Here is a 10,380-nt window from a genome sequence, read left to right as displayed (position 1 = left end):
GGACTCCATCTCAAATATCCAACCCCCATCCGCATTTTTGAGTGCGAAGAATATACGGGTAACGTCCGCTTTTGGAAGTAAATCAGCGACGATCATTGGCCAAACTCTGTTAGTCATTGAGATACAAGGGAAGGAATATCATACTCTAGGTATTATAATTTCAGGCCTGAACAGGTCTTTGATATTAGGATCCAATTTTTTTTTACCGAATCTCGTGCCGTGTTAGACTATGACACCGGCCTTCTACATCTCAAACATCCTTATGATGTAGAAGTGGCGTTTAGATCAGTAGATTGCGAGACTGAGGATCTAGTAGTTCGTTGTTTGGAGTTGAATGGAGAGTGCCAAAAACCATTTAGTATAATGGATGAAGTAGATAATTTTGATTGTAATTTTTCCCCGTCAGACGAAAGACGGAAGGCCATACGGGTTAGTGCACAGAATGAGTCTAAGACCTACAGAGAAAAGGCAGCTCGTGCCCCGAACTTGGATGATGGAAGATTCCCAAGTGCCCAAGAAATGGCAGTTCACGTATTCCCACCAGAAGAGTGGATGAAAGTGAAAACTCGCGCCTCCCATTCAGAGATAGAAGAGTTTGTATCGAACTACTCAGATCTCTCAGCCTCCCAAAGAGAAAGTTTGAAAGCTGTGCTGCTCAAGCATCAAGCCCTTTTTGATGTCAAGCCAGGTTGCATAGCTAACTACGAGCATGAGATTGGAGTAACGGACGAACGTCCAATCAAGACAAAACTCTATCCTTACCCCAAGAGATTTAGAAACTTAGTATCCAATGAAATTTCGAGATGGCTAGCGTGGGGGGTGATTAAGAAACAGCCTACGGCGTATATTAATCCTCTGGTAGTGACACCGAAGAGTGATGGACGTATTCGAGTCTGTATCGATGGCCGAGCCCTGGCCAAAATATCTGGCGATCTTTCTGACAGACCAATGCCACCCCTATCTGTTCTCCAGGACATATGTGATAATTCTTATTTCAGCTGCGTAGATGCAACCGAAATGTTCCTGCAGATCAAAGTTAAGGAAAGCGATCAAAAATACTTAGGATTCTTGCATGAAGGCATCTCTTATGTCTTTCAGAAACTTCCGTTTGGGACTAAACAAAGCCTTGCTTCTTGTGTCAGAGCTTTAGATATGCTTATAGGAACTGAAGCGCGAGAGTACTGCGGCGTTACTTGCGTTACGTTACTTCCCAAGACTGAGAACACCACCTTCGTCAGGTTCATCGCCACAGATTTGGAGTCATCAGATCTATCTATCCGGGGACAAAGAAGAAGACGGCGGAGGTGCTCCAGAACCAGATAGAAATACAAGGTCAGTTTTGCTCATTATGTGATGTTACATTCCATGACAAACCGTGCAATATACTAAGGCACTTGAAAACACACACTTTCTCAAACATTTCTAAAGAATTTAGAATCACGTTAAATTTATTAGAATCAAATGCATGTTTTCATTTACATATCACACAGCGAACCACAAGGGGTTAGGCTGATTTGGACTTACTACTCACAACGGAGTGTGGGTTGAAAACTCTCACTCTCATTGGTAATGAAAATAAGTAGTTTTTCTCGCCCCTAATTCATACCAAAGAGGAGTGGAACGAAAATATTGTTGTGATGCTATTGCTCTAAGAAATTAATGAAAGTATATTACAGAATATGATATTGTTAAAATAATCGTAGTAAATTATGTACAGTGAACTAATGCTAGAATTATTGGTAAATATACGCTTCAATATTTTCATACACGTAATATATACACCCATCCCATTACTCACTCTTTCTCTTGTAAGATGAGCATAGGATAATCTATAAATCATTAGCTAGTCTATTCCCGTACAAGCTAACTTACATTTTTAGCTCTGTTTAATTCAGCCACATTGAATCTCAAGATATATATTTAGAAGTAACATTTTCATCTATAACTAAAATGAAAACCATGTTTTCATAATATTAACCAAAAGTTACCATAGGAACACCTGGGCATTACACCTGTATCGCCGGACCAATTAGAAAATCGAAAAAGGTACTAAATGTATTGCATTCGGTTATATTAGGTTGGATTACATTATATTACGTCAGATTACGTTACATTAGGCGTGCAGGTTTACTATATGGATCCATAGTATAAGCAGTAATAGGAGGAGGAGGAGTAGCACTGCCGTGTCGTGACAAAACGCTGTAACTGGCGGAGAAGTTTTGCGAAAATGAACTGTATAGTTTTCATCCGAAAATGTGATCTGTATCGTGTAGAACCAGTGTAACTAGGCAATAATGGTCAACCAATCAATTTTCACTAAATTTAATCACACAAAATGCATTTACGTAACGTTACATGTAACCACGTGTTTCCAAAGTCAAGATACACTGGTTCTACACGATACAGATCACATTTTCGGATGAAAACTTTACGGTTCATTTTCGCAAAACTTTTCCGCCAAAGTTACAGCGTTTTGTCACGACACGGCAGTGCAGCAGGAACAGATTAGAAGCTCCGCAGGGGATTGTTGAGTTCTGTTCTCGACATGAAATGGGCAAATTGAAGACTTGCCCAAATTTTTCTGTACATTTTACAATCTATGGATCCGTATAGTAAAACAAGTGAGTCTGTCGTAATATTCGTAATACTGCATCCGCCTCCACATACTGTGCCTCTTACGACATCAAAAACAAGCAACAAACACAACCACTTTCTTAACTTTTACTATTCCCCTTACTTGACTTTCACTCATTCTTTCTCACAAACTTTCTCCAATTGACCCGGTAAATTCCTAAAATTGCTCCTGCGATACAGCAGTTAACCCAACACCTGAAATGAACAATACAACTGTTCAAGTGTCCTCTTGTTCATTGAATCAGTAAGATGACCAAACTTCGTCAAGTCGTATGTACCTCTTTCTCAATACTATTATTGTAAGTACATACTTATAACACGATGTAACTTGTGTTTATAGTTTATAATTATGTTGAGCCTTTCGTTGTGTAGATCAAATTGAGTCCCCTCTATCTCTGACATTAACAGTAGCATAAGGAAGTGTACTTGAGTTGGTATTATTGAAATTTGTAAGTCAATAGTTGTTGCTTCAATATAATCTCCAGCGCAATGGTATTATTCACTGACAAACATAAAATGCTCAACATAAAATAATCTGAATTCTCAGGAAAATATTGGCATTTTTCTTTATGGTGTATCATGTGGCTATTCAAGTCAACCCAAAGAAGTGTTACTACTATTACATTATATTTACAGAATATCCTTTACTCGTGATTCTTAACTCAAAGAGGAATTTGTCCCTCTGTATTTGCTTATGATATACGTGTACGACAAAGGAATCAGTTTTTGATATCTCGTGAATGCTTATGTGGTTCAGGTTCCGTTAAGATTAGGCTTGTGTCGCAGTGACGAGAACTTACAAATGTATTATAGTGGGAAAGTACATTCAATAAATGAGAGTTGTTTTGATTATTAAACTAACTTTTTACGCAATACATGCAAATATATCATTAATGCCTAAATATGTATTTACACAAAACATTAATACATAAATCAAGGAATGCTTATGGCTTTCTTACTATTTGGAAATAATTAAATGGAAAGAATATAGTTTTACACTACAATAAAATACTTGAATACCAATCATTAGGTATCGATATCCATTAGTGTTGGACAGGCAGCATGTAGCGCAGGTAGCTACCTATATCTGAATGACTATTTATAATTAGGATTATTATATCATACAGACTGAGGCGTTTACCGTTTATGGATGATTGGACGACTGGACTTACAATATACAAAGATAGAAGCTAGTGAAACATCCATTTACCGTGACAAACATTTATCAGTGATTTACATTTCTGTTGAAGGTTTAACATTCTATGTTAAACAGCATGATTTAACAAATGGTTTTACTACAATATGAGACAGGGAAGGGTTGTTAGACAGCAACCTTATTTACTAGAATATTTCCTGTTTATAATGAATGTAATACGAACATAATATTTTCTAATTATGTCTTACTTTCTTTGATAATACTTAACATGCTATACTGCAGGTTATGCTCCATAATAGTAATTTCCAACTTGCCGATTATAATTCAGGAACGAGAATAGCACAAAGAAAGAGCATCTCGCAACAATGGAAGGTGATGATCTACGAGAATGTAATGAGGAGATGTTGTCAGTTGTTCGGTTAATCATGGATCTACGTGTAGGCTGTCAAAAAGAAATCATCGTCTACGGTGTAATTGTTCTTGTTTTTGTGTCACTACTGTTATTTATCAATGTGTGCTTACATATAAACTCCTTCCCCTTTCATTAAGAATACATGAACTCTGACATCGCAGAGCATTCTGGTCGAAATGAATTGATCTATAATTTTAAGTGGGACAAATTAGTTTGTCTTTTCTTATAATGGAAACAATCACTATTACTACTTTGGGTTAGAATTATAATCTGCCTAAATTATATTTTTGTGTATATTTACAGTATCTACTTAAAATATGATTTTTTGTTTTAAAATGTTGTTTAGAAACCCAACATTTACAAGTATAAACTTCTCATATTGTTAATGGTGTTGCACTCCGTGCTCGAAATGACACAGATGAGAAGTATAAAGGCAACGATGAAAGAAAACAATTTGATTAACAAAATGGGAGAAGTTGGAAAACTTGTGCAAATATAATGAATTTGTGTTTTCATTGTGGAAGTACGGTATATTACCAAAATGTGGCGGAGCGCAACTGAGTTTTGTTCTAACCTGCTTTTATGATAATATCTCTTAATCATTTGTTTATTTTTTATTGTTACGTAATGTATTAACCCTGAAATATGATAAAATCAATTTCCTTCTAAGTGTAATAGATGGCGAGCAAATGTATTTGACGGGTATACTTCAGATGAAGATTGTTCGAAAAAACCGTTTACAATTTTGTCCATATTGAACAAACAAAAATTTCTGCACTTACCCAACAGTACTACGCAATTTATCGTTTAAGCTGGAAAATAAATTGAACCAATCGAGTGCTGTAACCTGTGGTTATAAAAAATTATCTTTTGCTCAAAGCTTCAAATAGTTCTGTTAATTATCACTAGCCAACAGTGAAACTATACTGGAATAAAATAAATGTTTGTTAACTATATCGACCACGCTAAGGACGAAAACGACAACGAAAAACTCGAAATAGCTATCGTTTCCAAGTTAAAGGGGGTGGCGTATTTAATCATAATTAGTATTTTTTATTAGCATTCATTGTCGATTCCTTCCCATATAGGTTTGAAATCCCGCTGATGGTAGACAGAGTGATTAAGTTTCCTGCAGGCTACAATAGCTGTGTGTACTTTGTTGCTACTTTTAGCCCCTGCCTCGTAGCAACAACAGAGAGGGGAAGCAGGAGTGGAACATGTTTCATTTAAGCGTAGTTTCAGTCTTTTACAACCCAGATACCAGCGCAGTGGATTTTATGTTCTTTTGGACTGTTGAAACGACGTCTTCAACATAGCTGTCTGCGCACCCTGGATGATCTATGGAATTCTTGTGGGAAGAAGTGGGACAGAATTACCATGCTTGTACTGCGCCAGAGGTAGTTGCAGTGAAAACGGAGATGTCTTGCGATAGTCTATAATGCTAGGGGCCAAATAGAACAAGATGGACTGTGGCAGAGCGGTATATCTAAGCGTGAGTACCTGTCAAAATGGTCGGATAAAAAGCACACAACCTTCTGTACTATACTCGTTTCGTCAAGGGCGTTTGGACAATGTTTCAAACCTAGAGGTAATGACTTGGACGAATTGCCGGGGCAGATTAGTTGTTTTCTTATTCTTAAACAATAATTATGTTGTCCCTGACAATTGTAGGTTGCTCAAACCGTATACCAGATTTATTTTCTTGTGGTTATTTTGAACTCAGATATGAAGTAGTGGTATAAATAGATACTGGGCAGTAAGAGTGTTTGTAAGTATGTATTTGTGACAGAGAGGTCTTCTTTTATGAATCTGACGTTACCCAAATTGGGACCTAGCCTGAAAAAGACCTGAAAACGGCTACAAGAGTGCAGCCCATATATATTTCATTTACTGTACTTACATACTTGCTTAATGCGAACATTGACGAATTTTGGAAACCAATTTGTTAATACAAAATGCACCACCACCCCTTACACGTTCGCAATGCAAATTTACTACAATAATGGACTGATCAAATTATTTTAAACTATATGGGTAATATTATTTACAGCCAACTGTCTTATAACTTTTCTACAAATAAATGACGTGAAAGTACTGTTTACCTCTGCTCATTTTGTCATTATCACTTTATTGGTAAGATCAATGGACTGGAGACCAGTAATAGCTCACTCAGATATGTTGGTAAGATGTCTGAAATGCCTGATAATTGAACTCGGCTTGCACAGTATCGTTGTTGAATAGGACACTTTTGAATCCTGCATTGTTTTTTCTGCATGGAACTGACAGATTTCTGCATTACGTTGAAGCTATTTTCAAGAATGCTGTTTTTTGGTTAAGGAAGAAATTCAAGCTACATTACTGTGGATACAAACCCGAGGCCGCCGGACAATAGTCAAGTGGTTTAACCACTACACTATACACATGTTGTGTTGAGTTGCGAGAGCTTTCGTTGCTATATTATGAACTTACGAAGCTTTTTCATCGTGATTTGTATATTGTGATTGATGTTAATTCTGTTTCTTTACTACTGTTTCGTTTTTACTACTCTCGCAGCAGAATTCAGAGTGTTTAACAGAACGCGTGTATAGTATGATAAAATAGCTAACATAAAATTGCTAACAAGGTGATTGTATTACATGTTATGAATGCAAGTGTCCAATAAACAAAATGATCCTTCACTGTTTGTTACGTGTAATAAATAATTTGTGGTTGGAAATAATTGAACAAGGGCGCTACGAAGTAGCTGTTTCGTAGTCGTGTGGTTAGAATACCTGTCACATGTTCCAAAGGTGCTAGGTTCGATTCTGGGTGTGGGTTTTTCTGTTCCTTGTTTTTTCTTTTTTTTTTTGGCTAATTGTCATACGTTGCTGACATTGTTCATGTTCGTGAGAAAAATATTATACGTTTCCACGTGAATTGCAATTTTAAGGCAACAAGTAATGTGATGTTTGTGGGAAAGAAGTACGCTATTTTTATCAACTTATAACGAATAGAAATTAAATGGTTCGCGGAGTGTCGTAGTGGCGTATTAGAAAACTCGTTGTGTTCCACGCAGCTGTCCCGCTTTCGAGTTTCTTTCTATTATTTTATCCTTTTTGCAATTGAGTGGTGAAATTTCACTTGGTTTTACTGAGATCCACATTTCTGTCACATGAAACTCAATGGAGATATGAATTAGGAAGTATGGTCACCGAAAGTGCTTTTTGAGAAACGCGACGTAACCTAAGTTGCGAATACACAGACCTTGAATCACATAATATTAATGTAAAATGAAATCTTGCAGGTTTATGTCCCAGGATTATGTCGAGTAGGCTAAGGGAGACAGTGATGATAAAAATAATGAAATGATTGGATCAAAAGGGTGAGAGGAAATAGTAGAACCCTAAGAAAACCCACCACACCTTGTTTGTCTACACCAGAAACCATTGGCGCGAGAGGGAATCAAACTAAGGACATGACTTACAAGAGGTGATCGCTCTATCATTGTGTCATAATGGCACCGTAATACTTAATGTAAAACAGCTATTATTTACGCACTTTGCATAACTACAGTAAATACGTTCAATACGTTCAGTAAATCTAATGTATGTTGACACGTATCTGAAAGAACCGAAATTGTTTTGCAAATCCAGAGTGGGGGCAACTTCGACCCCTTACTTCCGTCCTGGAAAGCCATGGTCCCACTTTCCCCCTTTATTTATGCTAATTCCGTAGGCAGGCATAATCTATTAAAGTGTTGTTGCTTCACAGATTCTTATTATTGATTATAATATTAATTCAATACCAATTTGGCACTTTGAAGTATTTGTTATAAACGTGCCTCCTCGGAATGTGTGAATTTTTAATCCATTTGTCTCGCAACTATTCTTAGGACAGAAAGTGCAACAAAACCTTACCTCAATTCTTATAAATATTTTTATTAATTTTGAGGTCCATACACCCCGAACCCTTCCCCTGGTTATCCCCTGCTCCAAGTGATGCTTTTAGTGTCTTACCCGTACAGTAAATTTTTAAAGAATGGAATATTATAGTACCACCCGACTATCGTCGCTGTGCAAAATATCATCATAATCTGATTTAGGACAATCAGTGGAATTAACGTTGTTAGATTTGAGATCAAATTTGCAATATTGCTAGTAAAAGAAAAAAAAATGAAATAGTAAGTCTCATAATTGAAAATAAGTTCGGCTCAAACTGCCAGGGACTACATATAAGTCTCAACGTAACTTGTCGAATGTTTAGTATAAATGTTGCTAAAAACAATGTGATTTACGTGGATTCGAACCCGAGACCCTATACGTAGAAGTCCAATACACTAACCACTCATCTAAGAAGCCTAACTGAAAGCACTTCTTTGTTTAAATTTATAATCGAGGAACACTATTATTTGCAGGTCTAATTCTTCCTCCCTCTCTCTATCTCTCTTGTTTCACAAATATCACACTTTCGGACATTTTTGAATATTAGCTATGCTCTATTTTTGATTATTTGGCAGTTGTTTTTAGCAGACGGTTCTTCCAAATAAAACTTAACTAACACAGTAGTAACCAATGTTTTGTTTACTGATTTTTAGAGGGATCAACTAAGACTATTGGCTAGCTCTTAGTAGATTAAGAATTGCAGCCCCCCCCCCGGCCAGGGATGACCATCCCCCCAAGCGCTTGGGCGAAATTTCTCCCACATTTATCATTCTCTCACTTCTCCAACAGAAAAAGAGTGCATAAATTGCTAGCGAGATTTCTCCCCTCCTCTACTGAATTCCACTGATTTCCATGTTACATACATAGGCGAGTACATCACTTGGTAGCAAGGGCGTAACCAGGATTTGATTTCGGAGAGTCGCTGGCTAACCGTTTATTTGGGGATAGTCCTGCGTCCACCCCCGGAAAAATTTTGAATAAAACCGCAATCTTAAGGTAAAGACATACATAGGAGACCTCGTGATCGAGGTCGAGGTTTAGGTAGTGGTCGCTAAATCGATGTCTAGCTCTAGATGGATGAAGGGCGCACATAGCGAGGAGGTCGCACCCTTTCTGCAAGTATTCAGTTTGAGGAGAAACATTGTTGCAACGCGTCTGAAATTATTGCACAAAAATCACTGTAAAACAACATTTTGAATTTGAAAGAACCAAGCAGTTTATGAAGAGGGATGGACGCGAGATAAGACACGAGAAATACCCTCATTCAGCAGTCAGGCGAGAAATCATTTCCCAGTAAAATAAAAAAAACAGGTATGTCTTCAGGTTTCGATTTGGAGGTGGTATTAACTTCAGCAAATTAAGTTTAGTCTTGTTATTTGTTTCATAATCAAATTAATAGTGCAGCAAAACCTCTCGAACATAGACATACAGAATCCTCTGCAGAGGAAATTCTAAACAAATGAAGACTTTATTCCGTGTAGTCCTTCAGGGAGAACCAAAGAGAACACGAGCCACAGCGATGCTTCCGCTGAACATCGATGTAAAAACAAACTCGATTGTTTATCATCGCGACCACTAATTCACCCTCGCGGTCACCTCTATGTCGCGATGTTGCGTACATCTTTTGCATGCGCATACACACTTGAATCGATGTGTTTGTGCCAGTATCGAGGGTGCGACCACGACTTAAACGAGGGTGCGATCGCGAGGTCACTTCGGTATGTTTCTACTCTTAGGCCTTATTTTAACAACTTATACAATTGTCGGAACTTCCAGACCACCTGGCTATGTCACTGCTTGGTAGTATCCATTATTCCAAAACATCATCAGTCTCTGTTCACTTCCACATTTAAGCCATAATTTTATTCTTTCAACCCAAATAGAAAACATTCGTTCTCATTCGCATTTGGCGTTCTTAAAAGTAAGATTATGGTATAATTAAACGTGTGATTTTGCCATTTTGAATGTAACTTTATGTCCCTTCCTCCCCAAAACAAATCTCATGGGCGCAACCTGTTCCCTAAACCCCGCGTTTCTGCTCCCTCTTGTTCCAAATAGAAAAATTGAATTTGGATATCTTCTACAAGAGTATTCGCGAGATATAGAATTTCATATCCAGTATTTCTGCTTACTTGGCACTGGACTTAATAGAATTGGAAATAATTGTTTTGTGTAAGTATAAATATGCAGAGCAGTCGTGGATAAATGTTTTGTGTTGCTAAAATTTATGAAAATTGTTAGGAACGTTTCTAGACTCT

The sequence above is a fragment of the Thermobia domestica genome, chromosome 15 (assembly GCF_964235325.1).
Source record: "Thermobia domestica chromosome 15, izTheDome1.hap1.1, whole genome shotgun sequence".
NCBI lineage: Eukaryota > Metazoa > Arthropoda > Insecta > Zygentoma > Lepismatidae > Thermobia > Thermobia domestica.
This window is presented reverse-complemented; position numbering follows the sequence as displayed.